The following is an 18,452-nucleotide window of genomic DNA, read 5'->3' as shown; positions in this document are numbered from 1 at the left end:
CTCGCAACAGAGTAGTTAACCATGCATTAGCCTCATATAGTCAATGCAGAGCCAGCAGAGGATGACTGATTCCCTGGGAGAGGCCTGCCTGGAAGACTTCCACACATTCATAGCCTCCTTAACGACATGCAGTTTGTTATGTGTGCTGTTATGCCATTCCATCTCCCAAAGCCAGAAAACCCCATGGTGTAGACAGAATGTAGGTCAGCTTCAGAGAATGCCTATCTCCAGAAGCAGTTTCCACATCGCCTGCTTGGGAGCCATTCCGTGGTTTATCAGTGGACCCCAGGACACGTCATTATCCCTGGCCATGAACTTGTATGATAGGCAGTTGTGAGAAAATGCAAATCACCAAAATGTAAGTAGTTACTCTTTTTAAAAAAAATTGTGAATTTAACTGTTTAATAATATGAAACTAACACAACTGTATCGTTATAAATCCCACTGATGATACCTTAGAACAGGAGAAGGTGAAAAGTGTATGGGATAAATAAAGTAACTAGCAGCAGGATAAGGCAGCTTTATTTACAAAACAAATTTTTATATGCTTGCTGCAGAGGATGGCCACACAAACAGACTTGTTATTCATGCCATGCCAGGCATTTCCACATGGCCCATACCAGAAATTCAGAAGAATCATCTGAACATCCATAAAACCATACAACACACAAAATTCAACATATGCAAATGTAACAATCTGGTACCTAAATATTCAATGTAAAAATTAAAAACAGTTCAACCACCACCCAAAAAGCAATGCATTCTGCTCAGAAAATATGGTTAAAATACGAGATAAAATCCCTAAGACTCTAAAAAACAAGAGTTAAATTATGAGTTGTATAAGACATATTTACAACTCGCAGACACCATAAATCATATGAAAGTTTTCTCCCATCTGGTCAACAGGGTCGAAAAGCTTACAAAAACTGCTGCACAAAGAATAGAAACAGTTCATAGAAGAAAGATCAACCAACTCAAAAAACTCCAGTTACAACATATTACCTTTACTCACACACACAAATTCTACCCAAGATTAGTGAACCTTACAGACACACAGTTAAACAGTAAAGAAAGACAGCTGTTGGAGAAAGGATGAAAATACAATCTAAATTCAGAAATAGATGAAGGTTACTTATGAAATCTAATTATAGAAGCATAAAGTGTTTTGACAAGGGATGATAGGAATGAAAATAGCAGTGTCAGCATTGGATTAACTAGAGAACTAGTAAAAAAAGAAATCCTGAATATAATAACCAGCATAAAAATGCAACAACACAAAACAACAAAAACTCAGATCTGCAACACTAGGAAAAATTAGGAGAAAACTACAAAAACAAAATGTTATCATTTTAAAATAATAATTCCAATCCCAAAGTAAGCAGGTGTTGACAGATGAGAAAATTACCAAACAATCAGTTTAATAAGTGACACCTGCAAAATACTAACATGAATGTTTTACAGACGAATGGAAAAACTAGTAGAAGCTGACCTCTGGGAGATCAGTTTGAATTCCATAGAAATACTGGAACACATGAGGCAATACTGACCTTACGACTTATCTTAGAAGAAAGATTAAGGAAAGGCAAACCTATGTTTCTAGCATTTGTAGACTTAGAGAAAGCTTTTGACTATGTTGATTGGAATACTCTCTTTCAAATTCTAAAGGTGGCAGCGGTAAAATACAGGGAGCGAAAGGCTATTTGCAATTTGTACAGAAACCAGATGGCAGTCATAAGAGTCGAGGGGCATAAAAGGGAAGCAGTGGTTGGGAAGGGAGTGAGACAGGGTTGTAGCCTCTCACTGATGTTATTCAATCTGTATATTGAGCAAGAAGTAAAGGAAACAAAAGAAAAATTCAGAGTAGGTATTAAAATCCATGGGGAAGAAATAAAAACTTTGAGGTACGCCTATGACATTGTAATTCTGTCAGAGTGAGCAAAGGACTTGGAAGAGAAGTTGAATGGAATGGATAGTGGCTTGAAACGAGGGTATAAGAAGAACATCAACAAAAGCAAAATGAGGATAAAGGAATGTAGTCGAATAAAGTCGGGTGATGCTGAAGGAATTAGATTAGGAAATGAGACACTTAAAGTAGTAAATGAGTTTTGCTATTTGGGGAGCAAAATAACTGATGATGGTTGAAGTAGAGAGGATATAAAATGTAGACTAGCAATGGCAAGGAAAGCGTTTATAAAGAAGAGAAATTTGTTAACATCGAGTATAGATTTAAGTGTCAGGAACTCTTTCCTGAAAGTATTTGTATGAAGTGTAGCCATGTATGGAAGTGAAACATGGATGATAACTGGTTTGGACAAGAAGAGAATAGAAGCTTTCGAAATGTGGTGCTAGAGAAGAATGCTGAAGGTTAGATGGGTAGATCACGTAACTAATGAGGAGGTATTGAATAGGATTGGGGAGAAGAGAAGTTTGTGGCACAACTTGACTAGAAGAAGGGATCAGTTGGTAGGACATGTTCTGAGGCATCAAGGGATCACCAATGTAGTATTGGAGGGCAGCATGGAGGGTAAAAATCATAGAGGGAGACCAAGAGAAGAATACACTCAGCAGATTCAGAAGGATGTAGGTTGCAGTAGGTACTGGGAGATGAAGAAGCTTTCACAGGATAGAGTAGCATGGAGAGCTGCATCAAACCAGTCTCAGGACTGAAGACCACAACAACAACAACAACAACAACAACAACAACAACAACATTTTAAAAGGAGACAAGTAGACCACAATATTACTGATACACAAAGAACAATACATTGAAAAAACACAAGAATTCATTTTACAAAATAGCATTACAAATTTAAAATCAGACATGACATTCAGATTAAAGACAAAAGTAAAAAAAAAAAAAAAGAAAACACACTCTGAAAAATATTGACATCATATTGGATAACATAGAGAAAAGAAAGTTGTCATAGATCAGTCCCACTGCGCTGGTTCTCCAAAGCCAACCAAAAATCCACAAACCAAATCTTCTGTGAGGCCAATACTGGATTTCAGAAACTCCCCCCACTTCAGAGCTTGCAGGATACATGTTAAAATTTCTGTCTGAAAATTTCAAAGTACAAGAAGACAGAACCATTAAAAACACTACACAGCAAATACAACGAACAAAAGATATAACCCTCCTTTCATTTGTTATAGAAATCATGTATTGCAACATACCAGTACCAGAAATGGTTCAAATGGCTCTGAGCACTATGGGACTCAACATCTGAAGTCATCAGTCCCTTAGATCTTAGAACTACTTAAACCTAACTAACCTAAGGACAACACACACACAGTCATGCCCGAGGCAGGATTCGAAATTGCAACCTTAGTGGCTGCGCAGTTCCTGACTGATGCGCCTAGAATGGCTTGGTCACACCAGCCAGGAGTACCAGAAGTAATAGAAATTATAGATAAGTACCTGAAAACTTATAGTCACCTTCCTGATGAACAGATTAAGGAAATATACACACTAATAAAGCTCATAACACAACAAAATTACTTCAAATTCAGTAATGAATTTTATTTAGAAGAAGATGGATTACCAATTGGGTCCCCAGTTTCAGAAGCCTTAGCAGATATTTTGGTAAACCACATTTAACAGATCATTTTCACAAAAATATTAGCAAAAGAATACAACATATTATAGTGGTTCAGATACATGGATGACATCCTTTGCTTAACAGATGTACCACAAAGAAAAATTGAAAAACTACATACTGACATCAGCAAGATCCATAAAAATATAAAATTCACAATTGAAAGAGAACAGAACAACCAAATTAACTTCCTGGATATAACAATAAGAAAACAGAACCATAAGCATATGTTTGAAATTTACCGTAAACCCACAGCAACAGACAATATGATTCCTCAGTCCTCTAAACAACCGCACACACAAAAGCAAACAGCACTTCAACACATGCTCCATAGACTCAACACAGTACCACTTGCCAAAGAAGGCAACCAAAAAGAATGGGACATAATGATGCAGGAGGCACAAAATAATGGTTACAACAGTAACACAGTAACAAAGCTTAACAACAAAATTAAAAGTAAAATAAAAGCAGAAAGCTCCAAACCACAGACAACAACACAACAGAACCAAACACAAACATGTAGTCCCATAACAACTGCACAGGATAATCAGAAAAAGTTGAAAGAAAACAGTAGATGATACACAATGACATACAAACGCAAACTCACCTATCAAATCACCAACATTTTCAAGAGATAAGGAATAAACATAGCAGACACAATAGACAGTTCTGTTCAAAAATACACCCCAAAACTGACAAATAACAGAGACATATACCAGAAAGCAGGTATATATCAGCTACAGTGTAACACTTGTGAAGGCAGTTACATAGAGCAAACAGGGGAACATCTGATGTCAGATAAAAAAACACATGAGAGTTTGGAAATATGGGACAAACCACATCACATTTGCAGAATGCCTAAGAGAAAATGACCACAAACCAACCATTAGAGACAATGACATAAAATAATTATAATTGACAGTAAAACAACACCTCCTAATAATGCAAGAAAATTACCACATACAGAAAACCAAAGCAGAAGGGAAAATCCTGTTGAATGACCAAGTACACATGCCAAGCCATTCATTATTTAAAATAATAGAATACCATCTGCAAAAAGGATTAATAAAATAATACAGTCCAATATAATAATAATAGAATCCAAAAAATCCATGAGCCCCTCCACAGAATATTGAAAGGAAAAGTCAAATCAGCTGTCGCTGTCACCAAAGTTTTCAACCACTCACTGATAGCTTGTATTCCCCCCTCCACTGCCCCCCCCCCACCCAAATTAAAACTCGTCAGCTCTATCCCCCTCCCTCCCTTTCTCTCAATCATACGCACACGCAGTAGAAACATCAGAAATAGAAGTTAGTCTCGAACATATACTTCGTTACATTTGCAACAAATAGGTAAATTTCTCAAAGAAGATGAAACAAATAATAGAGTTGCGATATTTACGTTGAGAAAAACAGTGTACGACGAAATAAATGTATTGAGTGACAAAGGAACAATAGTCGACCAAAGAAAGGGAAGAAATATGTTGAATGGTGTATGGAAGGTGAGAACACAAAAATGTGATTATATGGCAGTGATAAAAGTGGTAGTGTGACCTCCAGACCAGATGTGAGGATAAGCAAATTAGCAAATCATAAGTAATTACTTTTTTTTTACAAAGTGAACTGTTTAATAATCTAAAACTAACAAAATTGTATCATTATATATCCCACTGATGATGCCTTAGAACAGAAGGCGAAACATATATAGGATAAATAAAGTAACTAGCAGAAGGAAAAGGAAGATTTATTTACAAACCAAAAATATATATCATAGTACCCTGGAATGGGGAATGTATTAAGCACTATCTTTTACATCCCTTCCACAGTAGTATTCCACTGACCACTGAACCTAGAGAATATCACTACTACACAACCCCTGCTTGCTGCCCTTTACCTCATGGCTCATGCCCCTGTAATAGACATAGATGCAAGACTTGTCCCATACATCCTCCCTCCACCACCTACTCCAGTCCACTCACAATTATCGCTTGCCCAATCAAAGACAATGCTACCTGTGAAACCAGTCATGTGATCCAAGAGCTAAGCTGCAACCACTGAGCTGTATTTTATGTTGACACGGCAACTGACAAAATGTATGTTCACATGAATGACAACCAAAATCCTGTTATGAAGAAACAGTTGGGCCAATCAATTGCTGAGCATGCTGCGCAGCATGACATTTGTCATTTCAGTGACTGCTCCACAGCCTGTGCCTTCTGGATTCTTCCCACCAACACCAACTTTTCTGAATTGCACTAGTGGGAACTCTCCCTACAGTATACCTTACATTTAAGTAACCCTCAACCTTCATTAGTCACTGTCTACCACCAAACTATACCATTCCTTGTTCCCATTCCAGAACTCAATTCCAGTAATGCACCCACAGTTTTTATAGCTACCTCCTTTTCTGATGGCCCTCCCACCCCCCTGCTGACATCTGTCTAATCTCCTGACTCCAACTAGCTGCCGTACTCTCTCCCCACTTTGTCCCTGTAACCGTCCACAAGCAGCACATAACTGTCCCCCTACCCTACTATATCTCCCTGCCCCATTCTCCTCCTTCCCTACCACCTGTTTGCTTCTCCCACCATGTGCTTCTGCTTGCAGTCTGGTCTTGGGTGCCAGAGCTTGTGTGCTTTTGTGTTTGTTTTCCTTGCTCTGATGAAGATTAGTTATGATTATTAATATGCAGCCAATATGCAAGGTATCAACATTCTATTAAGGAATGGGATTATCATTGTCTACCGTCAAAGAAAAGCTCTACAGTTGGGTGCATTTCCTTGAAGAAGCTTCTGGCTTTGAAACATTTAAAACACTGTGGGCTCAATCTTATTTCTGTTATCTCTCTCTGAAAATAATGCTAATAATCAAGAACATATATTTAAGATTATTTCTATTTTCTTTCATCTGTGATCAGATTCTACATATTTCCAAAAATTTACTTATTTTCAGTTTTAATATCTATTGAGCAATAGTGACTGTTTACTAGCACTGAAGTTAACTAAATCAAAACAATAGTTGTTAGCAACACTATCCCACAAGGATTTTTGTGCATGATCTTTCACACAGCACTGAAGATGAGCTCCCACTGTCGTATTTGTAGTCCTCTACTATTTCATGTTTCAGGTTCAGAACCCACTAAATTATTCAGATGTTCATCATCATGATTATGGTTCAAGTAAGGTTAAACCCTGTAATGGATAGAATGGGAACTTCATTGCAGAAGACAATAGAAAATATACCACAGGTGTTATGTCACATCAATAGTTGTGATACAAGCCGTTCAGAAGCTGTACAGTTTCAGAGGATCAGCACCTGAAATTACTGTTGATAGTTCCGTACTTAAAATGGATAGCCAGAAGTTTCTTTTATAAGTTCAAAATTATGAGCTCACTAATCTTTAATCATGTCTTTAAGATCCTGTTGGGGATGACCAGACCTCTTACAGTTTCTAATGATGTATGCAGACAGGTACTTAGTATGGACATCTGTGGAGCACAATACTTATTATCTCTTCAGAAAGTAAATGTGCACACAATACAGATGAAGTGATCAAAAGTTGTTTCTCATACAGTTAAGTAAAACACGGCAAAGAATGGTTGTTGTAAACACAAATATTACTAAACAAAACTGAAACACACACATAATGATATTTATTGCTCATAATTGTAAAATAAGTTCTCTCAGCCTGACTTAAATGAATGGAGAGGCAACACAAATAGTTCCCAAGAGTGGTCTAGAATGCAGCCTAGTTAAACTGAAGCCATACCTGAAGAAGATTAACAGCAGAATCAAGAAAGTGGAGTGAATGTAGGCCGTAAACAGATTTGTTCTACAGTATTAATGAATTATGTTAATTTATTATTGTTTACAAAACCTGTGAGCCAGAAGGCTAAGTTTTATTGGCTGTGGATATTGTCATTATATTTTGTTTGTAGCAGTATGTTACTTCGCATGAGCAGCGTCTATTCAAAAGTTCAATTCTAATTTATGCCTATGCATTGGAAATCAAGGGCTTATTATTATTATGGGACCCATCTTGCATATTAAAATGTAGTTACTGAAAAATCTGTAATTTGTAATTCAGGACTCTTGCTCATTAGTACTGGTGTCAATAGATATTAGAAAAATCAGATGATCAAAAGTGTATCAACAGATCCTGGAAATTCACAGCAATATGTCCATAACTGGCACTACAAATGTGGATAAAGTTAAACTAACAATTATCAATATCTGTTAATGCATATAACAAAGAAAGTTGCTGTGACTTACCAAATGAGAAAGTGATGGTAGATAGACACAATAAAAAATACACAAACACACACACAAATTTCAAACTTTCACAACCCATAGATGAAGCAACGTCTGTCTACCAGTGTTTTATCATTTGGTGAGTCACAGCATCTTTGTTTTTTATGTATATTTTTACCATGTGCAATGTTTCCCTCTATTATATTCAATATCTGTTAAGATAGTAAAGTTTACTGAAAAGAGCAAAAATAGCCCTTTAATTTGAAAGTGATCTTTCCTTCAAAATATACCTATTAACTCGTAAGACTTTGCATAAAGTATGAACTTCATCATCAGAATTTTGAAAATAAAGTTACCAAAAGGCTTATGAGGATCTTAATATACGATACGGGAGTGGTGCCACTGCTCCACACTTCTCTCCAGTGCTAAACTAGTGATCCGTTAACATCTTAGAATGCATCCTGTCCACTAATCCTTTCTTTTAGTCAGCTTGTGTAGGAAATTTCTTTTCTCTCCAAGTCCATTCACCCACCTTATGTTCAGTATACATCTGTAGCACCACATTTCAGAAGCTTCTATTCTCATCCTGTCTAAGCTGTTTGATATCCATGTTTCACTTCGTATATGACAACAATCAATACAAATGTTTCCAGAAAAATCTTTGTAACACCTAAATCTATAAACATGTTGTGAATATAGCAGTTCTATGTTGTGAATATTGCAGTTCTCTTTATTTCTGTGTCTAAGAAAATTAGAGAGAAATTTCCCCTCTCTTTTTTTTTCGGGCATGTTCATAGCTGTGTTTTCACACAAACCTGTTTCAGCATTTTCTGTACTATCTGAAGATAGCAAAAAAAAGTGCTGAAAAATGTCTCACTGAAAACAAAGCTACAAAGGTGTCTTGCATAAAGTGCAATTACTCTACAACCTAAGTTTATATTCAATGCTCCAAAATTTCTCTTCTTCAGAAACACTTTCCTCTCCATTGTCTGCCTAGATTTTATATCATCTCTACCTTGAACATCATTAGCGATTTTGCTGCCCAAATAGCAAAAATCATCGTCTTTAAGTGTCTCATTCATTAATCTAATTCCCTCACATCACCTGATTTAATTTGACAACATTCCATTATCTTCTTTTGCTTTTGTTTATGTTCATATCATATCTTCCTTTCAAGAACTGTCCATTCCGTGCAACTGCTCTTGCAGGTCCTTTGCTGTCTCTGACAGAATTACAATGTTGTCAGCAAACCTCAAAGTTTTTTATTTCTTCTCCATGTATTTTAATTCCTATTCTGAACTTTTCTTTTGTTTCTTTTACTGGTTGCCAAATATACAGTTTGAATAACGTCACGTATAGGCTACAACCCTGTGTCACTTGCTCCCCAACCACTGCTTCCCTTTCATGCCCCTCAACTGTTATAGCTGCCATCTGGTTCTGTAAAAATTTTAAATAGTCTTTCACTCCCTGTATTTCATCCCTGCTTCATAATTTGAAGAAGAGCATTCCAGTCAACATTGTCAAAAGCTTTCTCTAAGTCTACAAATGGTAGAAACATAGGTTTGCCTTTCCTTAATGCATCTTCTAAGATAAGTTGTAGGGTCAGTATTGTCACATGTGGTCCTACATTTCTCCAGAATCCAAAGTTATCTTCTATGAAGTCAGTATCTGCTGCTTTTTGGTCCTTTTATATAAGAATTTGTGTTTGTATTCTGCAACGACAAATTCCTAAACTGACAGTTTGGGAATATTCACACCTCACAGCACCTTATTTCTTTGGAAGTGAAATTAACACATTCTTAGTGAAATTTGTGGATATTTCACCTGTTTCGTACATCTAGCACAGCAAATGGAATAATTTTGTCATTGTTGTCTCTCCCAATGCTATCGGTAGTTTTGACAGAATGTTGTCTACCCCTGGGTACTTGTTTCCTTGTTTCAGTGTGAGTCTTCAGTGCTCAGTCAAATGCTTCTCACAGTATATCTCCCTTGTTACCTTCATCTGTCTCTTCTACTATTTGTATGATGTTGCCCTCAGTTATATCTCCCTTGTATAGATCCCCTATACACCGAGGAGCCAAAACATTATGACCACTGCCCACTGTGATGTCGGATGCCACCTGATAGCGTTACAGGCATATGACACTCTAAAAACAGTAAGTAAGTGGGAAGCAGATGCATATGGGGATCACCCTAATGAAGATACAGGTCCTCACAGCTTTACTTCTGACAGTATCTCGTCTCCTATCTTCCAAACTTTACAGAAGCTCTCCTGTGAACCTTGCAGAACTAGCACTCCTGAAAGAAAGGATACTGTGGGGATATGGCTTAGCCACAGCCTGGGGGATGTTTCCAGAACAGTTTTAATATGCTAGAAAGTTTCATATCAGTGCACACTACACTGCAGAGTGAAAATCTCATTCTGGAAACATCCCCCAGGCTGTGGCTAAGCCATGTCTCCGCAATATCCTTTCTTTCAGGAGTGCTAATTCTGCAAGATTCACAGGAGAAAATCTGTAAAGTTTGGAAGGTAGGAGCCGAGATACTGGCAGAAGTAAAGCTGTGAGGACCGGGCGTAAGTCATGCTATGGTAGCTCAGATGGTAGAGCACTTGCCCACAAAAGGCAAAGTTTCTGAGTTCGAGTCTCGGTAGGGCACACAGTTTTAATCTGCCAGGAAGTTTCATATCAGTGCACACTCCGCTGCAGAGTGAAAATCTCATTCAGGAAACCAACAAAGTGATTGTATTGTGAGGGGGCTTCGTGCAGCTTATGTCCCATAAAGCACTTAGGATTATGGATGAAATGGGATGACTGTTGCTTTGTAGTAACCATACCAACACAGTGTAATAGAGTGAGAGGAGCTTGCTGGAGCTTCTTTCAGAAATAATTCACATAGGGTTTTGGATGAAGTGTGATGGTTGTGGCTATGTAGTAACTATACCAACAGGATGATAGTATTGTGAGTGGAGTTTTCTGAAGCTCCTTTCAGAAATAATTCACATAGGACTATGAATGAAATGCAATGATTGTGGCTTTTTAGTAACTGTACCAAAACTCGTGGTATTGGTCGGAAAGCTTTTTACAGTTTCTTTTGGAAATAATTCACATAGGACTACGAATGAGATGAGATGATTGTGGCTCATTAGTAATTATACTGGAAAAGTGATAGTATTGTGAGGGGAGCTTCCTGCAGCTTCTTTCAGGAATAAATCACATAGGCTTATGAATGAAATGCTATGATTGTGGCTTTGTAATAGCTATACCAACAGATTGATACTTGAGTGAGAGGAGCTTGCTGCACCTTCTTTCAGAAATAATACACATATGGTTATGGATTAAATGCAATGGTTGTATGTCTTCAGTAACTATAACAACAAAGTGATAGTATTGTGAGGGAATCTTCCTACAGCTTCTTTAAGAAATAAATCTCATAGTGTTATGGGTGAGATGCCATGTATGTGGTTTTGTTGTAGCTATAGCAACAAAATGATTCTACAGTGAGAGTACCTTTGTGCAGCGTCTTTCAGAAATAATTCACATAGGGTTATGCATAAAATGTGATGGATATGACTTTGTAGTTACTATACCGACAAGGTGATAGTATTGTGAGCTTTCTGCAGCTTCTTTCAGAAATAATTCACATACCATTATGAGTGAAGTGCAATGATTGTCACTTTTTAATAACTATACCAACACTTTGGTTCTAGAGTGAATGGAACTTTTTGCAGATTCTTTCAGAAATATTTCACAGCATGCTATGAATCAAATGCAATAATTGTGGCTTTGTAGTAACTACACCATCAAGGTTTATAGTATTTTGAGGGGAGCGTTCTGTGGCTTCTTTCAGAAATAATTCACATGATGTTACAAATTAAATGCAATGATTCTTGCTTTGTAGTAGCTATATGAACAGATTGATTGTTAAGGAAGAGCATCTTACTGCAGATTCTTTCAGAAATAATTCACATAGTGTTATGAATGAAATGTGATGATTCTGGCTTTATGGTAACTACACCAAGAAAGTGATTGTAGTGTGAGAGGAGCTTTCTGCAGCTTCATCCAGAAATAATTCACATAGTGTTATGGCTGAAATGAGACGACTGTGGCTTTGTAGTAACTAACTGTGAAAGTGATTGTAGTGTGAGAGGAGCTTTCTGGAGCTTCTTCCAGAAATAATTATCATAGTGTTGAAGATGAAATGCGATGATTGTGGCTTTTTTGTAACTATACCAACAAAGGGATAGTAATTTGAGAGGAGCTTTTGTCAGCTTCTTTCAGATATAATCTTCATAGGGTTATCGATAAAATGCAATGCTTGTTGCTTGTTGTGGACCTTTCCTACAAGAGAGTGCAAGAATTCAAATACCTAGGGGCACTTTCCACTGTGAACTCGTCATGTGATGCAGAGATCAATGCCAGAATACAAGCAGGAAACCGATCTTTCCACAGCCTAGCACAACTGCTTTGGTAGAAATATCTCTCCAGACAGTTCAAGATTCAACCGTACAAAACCTTTATCCAGCCTCTTGTTCTATATGGCTGTGAGATATGGAGTATCCGGAAACAGGGCTTCCATAAGCTCCTTGTTTTTGAGAGAAAAGTGCTTCGGAAGATTTTTGGTACAGTTCTGGATGCAGATATTGGGAATGGAGGATCAGATACAATGAAGCGCTTGAGGAACTATACCAGTGGCCCAACATAGCAGGTACCCTCAAAGCCAAACAAATGCAGTGGGCCAACATTGTAGCTTGGGTGGAGGATCACAGATGGCCTCGGAAGCTCCTGGATTTCACACCTACAGGAAAGAGACTTCCAGGGAGACCCAAGAACCATTGGAGTGGTGGATCCCATGAAGATTTAATCCAAGGGTCAATAGATGTGGACGAATGGCAGATAGCAGCATTGGACAGAATACAGTGGAGGAGGTAACTTGTAGATGTGTGTGGTCTACTGGGCCTGATCACATAGTAGTAGTAGTAGTATTGCTTTGTGTAAAATTTCAAACAATGTGACAGTACTGAGAGAGGTGCTTTTGCAGCTTCCTTCAGAAATAGATCACAACTGAACCAACAATGTGATAGTAATGTGAGACAATCTTTCTGCAGCTTCTCTCAGAAATAATTTCCACAGATTTATGGATGAAATGCGATGAATGTGGCCTTGTAGAAACTGTACTAACAAAGTTACAGTACTGTGAGCAGAGCTACAAGCAATTCATTTCAGCAATAATTAACCTATGGTAGTGGATGAAATCAGAAGATTCTGGCCTTGTTGTAACTATACCATGAAAGTGATAGCAGTGTGGTAGGAGCTCCCTGCAGTTCCTTTCAGAAATAATACTCATAGGGCAATGGATGAAATGTGATGATTCTGTCTTTGTAGTAACTGTAGGATCAAAGTGTAGTAGTGTGAGTGGAGCTTTCTGCAGCTCCTCTCAGAAATATTTCAGGTAGTGTAATGGATAATATGCAATGATTCTGGCTTTTATGTAATCATACCAACAATGTGAAGCTGCTGTGGTATGAGCGTTCTGCTGATTCTCTTGAAAAAAAAAAAATTCACATATGGAAATGCATGAAATGCGATGATTCTGGCTTTGTAGTAATCATACCAACAAATTGATGCAAATGTGGGAGGAGCTTTCTGCAGCTTCATTCAGAAATAATTTGCATAGGGTTATTCATGAAATTCAATGACTCTGGCTTTGTAGTAATCATACCAACAAAGTGATGCGAATGTAGGAGGAGCTTTTTGCAGCTTCTTTCAGAAATAATTCGCATGGTGTAATTGATGAAATGTAATGATTCTGGCTTTGTAGTGTGATGCAAGTGTGGGAGGAGCTCTTAGTAGCATCATTTAGAAATAATTCTCATAGGGTAATGGATGAAATGAAATGATTCTGGCATTGTTGTAATCATAGCAACAAAGTGACACAACTGCGGCAGGCCCTTTCTGCAGCTCCTTTCAGAAATAATTCACATAGGGTAATCAAAGAAATGCAATGATTCTCACTTTGTAGTAATCATACCAAGAAAACAACGCAAATGTGAGAGGCGTTTTCTGCAGCTTCTTCCGGAAAAAAATTCAAATAGGGTAACAGATGAAATGTGATAATTGAGGATTTGTATTAATCATACCAACAGAGTGACGCCATTGTGGGTGGAACATTTTGCAGCTTTTTTCAAAAGTAATTCACATAGGGTAATAGATAAAAATTGATGATTCTGGTCTTGTAGTAATGACACCAACAAAGTAACGCAAATATGGGTGGAGCTTTCTGTAGCTTCTTTCAGAGAAAATGCACGTAGTGTAATGGATGAAATGTTTTGATTCTGGTTTTGGAGTAATCGTACCAACAATGTGACGCTGCAGTGGGAGGTTCTTTTGGCACTGCCTGTGAGAAATAATTCATATAGTCTTAAGGATGAAATGAGATGATTCTGGCTTCGTAGTAATCATACCAACAAAGACACGGTGCTGTGGGAGGAGATTTCTGCAACTTCTTTCAGAAATAATTCACATAGCATGATGGATGAAATGGGATGATTCTCACTTTGCAGTAATCATATGAACAATGTGACACTGCTGCCTGAGGAGCTTTCTGCAACTTCTTTTAGAAATAGATCAGATACGGTTATGGATGTAGTGCGACGGTTATGGCTTTGTTGTAATGATACCAAAAAAGAGATGCTGCTGCGGGAGGAGCTTTCTGCAGCTTCTTTTAGAAAATAACCACATACAGTAAGTTTTGTCTCAAGTACAGATAGTGTTGAGGATCAGTGGACAAGGTCAAAACCATCGTACAATATGCGTTAGATGAGTATGTGCCAAGCAAGATCGTAAGAGATGGAAAAGAGCCACCATGGTACATCAACCGAGTTAGAAAACTGCTGCAGAAGCAAAGGGAACTTCACAACAAACATAAACATATCCAAAGCCTTGCAGACAAACAAAAATTATGCGAAGTGAAATGTAGTGTGAGGAGGGCTATGTGAGAAGCACTTAATGAATTCAAAAGTAATGTTCTATGTACTGACTTGGCAGAAATTTTAAGAAATTTTGGTCTTATGTCAAAGCGATAGGTGGATCAAAACAAAATGTCCTGACACCACAGATGACAAAAGGGTAGATAGCAAAATAGACAACAGAGTGATAGAGAAAAAATTAAAATCACACAAAAGAGGAAAGCCCACTGGACCTGAAGGGATACCAGTTAGATTTTACACAGAGCACGCGATGGAACTTAGCCCCCTTCTTGTAGCAGTGTACCGTAGGTCTCTAGAAGAGCATAGCATTCCAAAGGATTGGAAAACGGCATGGTCTTCCCCATTTTCAAGAAGGGACTTCGAACAGATGTGCAGAACTATAGACCTATATCTCTAATGTTGATTAGTTGTAGAACTTTGGAACACGAATTATGTTAGAGTATAATGAGTTTTCTGGAGACTACAAACCTACTCTGTAGGAATCAGCATTTGTTTTGAAAAAGACGGCCATGTGAAACCCAGCTCTTGCTAATCATCCACAAGACTCAGAGGACCATAGACATTGGTTCACACTTAGATGCCATGTAGCTTCTTTCAGAAACATTTCACATAAAGTAATGGATAAAATGCAATGATTTGGGCTTTGTAGTAACGTTACTAACAAAGAGAAGCAAATGAGAGATTAGCTTTCTGTAGCTCTTCTCAGAAATACTTCACATAGTGTAATGGATGAAATGCGATGAATCTGGCTTTGTAGTAACCATACCAACAAACAGACGCCAATGGGGGATGAGCCTTCTGCAGTTTCTCACAGAAATGCTTCACAAAGGGTAATGCATGGAATGCATTGATTCTGGCTTTGTAGTAACCGGAAGAACAGAGAGAGGCAAATGAGGGAGGAGCTTTCTGTAGCTTCCCTTAAAAAATTTCACATAGGGTAAAGGACCAAATGTGATGATTCTGGCTTTGTAGTCACTTCTCCAATAAAGAGACACCTATGAGGCAAGCGCATTCTGCAGCTCCTCTCAGAAATACTTCACGAAGTGTAATGGATAAAATGCGATGATTCTGACTTTGTAATAACCTTACCAACAACGACACATGTTTGAGGGAGGAGCTTTCTGCAGCTCCTCTCAGAAATAGTTCACATAGGGTAAGGGATGAAATGTGATGATTCTGGCTTTGTAGTAACCATACCAACAAAGAAACAGAAATAAGGGACGAGCTTTCTGTAGCTTCTTTTAAATACCTCACATCAGGTAGTGGATGAAATGTGATGATTCTGTCTGTGTAGTAATCATAGCAACAAACAGATGTAAATGAGGGAGGAGCTTTCTGTAGCTTCTCTTATGTACACCACATCAGGAAATAAATGAAATGTGATGATGCTGTCTGTGTAGTAATCATACAAACAAAAATTGCAAATGAGGGAAGGGCTTTCTGTAGCTTCTCTCAGAATTACTTCACATAAGGTAATGGATGAATTGCGATGATCCTGGCTTTGTAGTAACGTTACCAACAAATGTACACATATGAGGGGAGAGCTTCCTGCAACTTCTCTCTGAAATACTTCACATGGGGTAATAGATGAAATGCGAATATTCTGGCCTCTGCAGTAATCATACCAACAAACAGTCACAAATGAGGGAAAAGCTTTCTTTAGCTTCTTTCAGAAATACTTCACATTGTGTAATGGACACCCCATGAACAATGGACCTTCCCAATCGTGGGGAGGCTTGCGTGTCTCTGTGATACAGATAGCCATACCGTAGGTGCAACCACAACGAAGGGGTATTTGTTGAGAGGCCAGACAAATGTGTGGTTTCTGAAGAGGGGCAGCAGCCTTTTCAGTAGCTGCAAGGGCAACTGTCTGGATGATTGACTGATCTGGCCTTGTAACAATAACCAAAACGGCCTTGGTGTGCTTGTACTGTGAACGGCTGAAAGCAAGGGGAAACTTCCTGAGGGCATGCAGCTTTACTGTATGATTAAATGATGATTGGGTCCTCTTGGGTAAAATATGCGGAGGTAAAATAGTCCCCCATTCGGATCTCCGGACGGGGACTACTCAAGAGGATGTCGTTATCAGGAGAAAGAAAACTGGTGTTTTACGGATCGGAGCATGGAGTGTCAGATCCCTTAATCTAGCAGGTAGGTTAGAAAATTGGTGAAGTTCCGTGGCAGGAGGAACAAGACTTTTGGTCAGGTGACTACAGGGCTATAAACACAAAATCAAATAGAGGTAATGCAGGAGTAGGTTTAATAATGAGTAGGAAAATATAAATGTGGGTAAGCTACTACAAACTGCATAGTGATAGCATTATTGTGGCCAAGATAGATACGAATCCGACACCTACTACAATAGTACAAGTTTATAGGCCAACTAGCTCTGCAGATGATGACTAAATTGAAGAAATGTATGATGAGATAAAAGAAATTATTCAGATAGTGAAGAGAGGTGAAAATTTAATAGTCATGGGTGACTGGAATTCGAGTGTAGGAAAAGGGAGAGAACGAAACATAGTAGGTGGATATGGATTGGGGCTAAGAAATGAAAGAGGAAGCCGCTTGGTAGAATTTTGCACAGACTTCAACTTAATCATAGCTAACACTTGGTTTAAGAATCATGAAAGAAGGTTGTATACATGGAAGAACCCTGGAGATACTAAAAGGTATCAGATAGATTATATAATGGTAAGACAGAGATTTAGGAATCAAGTTTTAAATTGTAAGACATTTCCAGGGGCAGAGGTGGACTCTGACCACAATCTATTGGTTATGACCTGTAGATTAAAACTGAAGAAACTGCAACAAGGTGCGAATTTATGGACATGGGACCTGGATAAACTGAAAGAACCAGAGGTTGTACAGAGTTTCAAGGAGAGCATAAGGGAACAATTGACAGGAGTGGGGGAAAGAAATACAGTAGAAGAAGAATGGCTAGCTTTGAGAGATTAAGTAGTGAAGGCAGCAGAGGATCAAGTAGGTAAAAATACGAGGGCTGCTAGAAATCCTTGTGTGACAGAAGAAATATTGAATTTAATTGATGAAAGGAGAAAATATAAAAATGCAATAACTGAAGCAGGCAAAAAGGAAATCAAACGTCTCAACAATCAGATCGACAGGAAGTACAAAATGGCTAAGCAGAGATGGCTAGAGGACAAATGTAAGAATGTAGAAGCTTATCTCACTAGGGGTAAGATAGATATTGCCTACAGGAAAATTAAAGAGACTTTTGGAGATAAGAGAACGACTTGTATGAACATCAAGAGCTCAGATGGAAACCCAGTTCTAAGCAAAGAAGGGAAAGCAGAAAGGCAGAATGAGTATATAGAGGGTCTATACAAGGGTGATGCAATTGAGGACAATATTATGGAAAAGGAAGAGGATGTAGATGAAGATGAAATGGGAGATACGATACTGCGTGAAGAGTTTGACAGAGCACTGAAAGACCTGAGTTGAAACAAGGCCCCCAGAGTAGACAACATTCCATTGGAACTACTGACAGACTTGGGAGAGCCAGTCCTGACAAAACTCTTACCATCTGGTGAGCAAGATGTATGAAACAGGCGAAATACCCTCAGACTTCAAGAAGAATATAATAATTCCAATCCCAAA

Source organism: Schistocerca gregaria, unplaced genomic scaffold, assembly GCF_023897955.1.
Source record: "Schistocerca gregaria isolate iqSchGreg1 unplaced genomic scaffold, iqSchGreg1.2 ptg000627l, whole genome shotgun sequence".
Classification (NCBI taxonomy): Eukaryota; Metazoa; Arthropoda; class Insecta; order Orthoptera; family Acrididae; genus Schistocerca; species Schistocerca gregaria.
Note: the sequence above shows the minus strand (reverse complement) of the source record.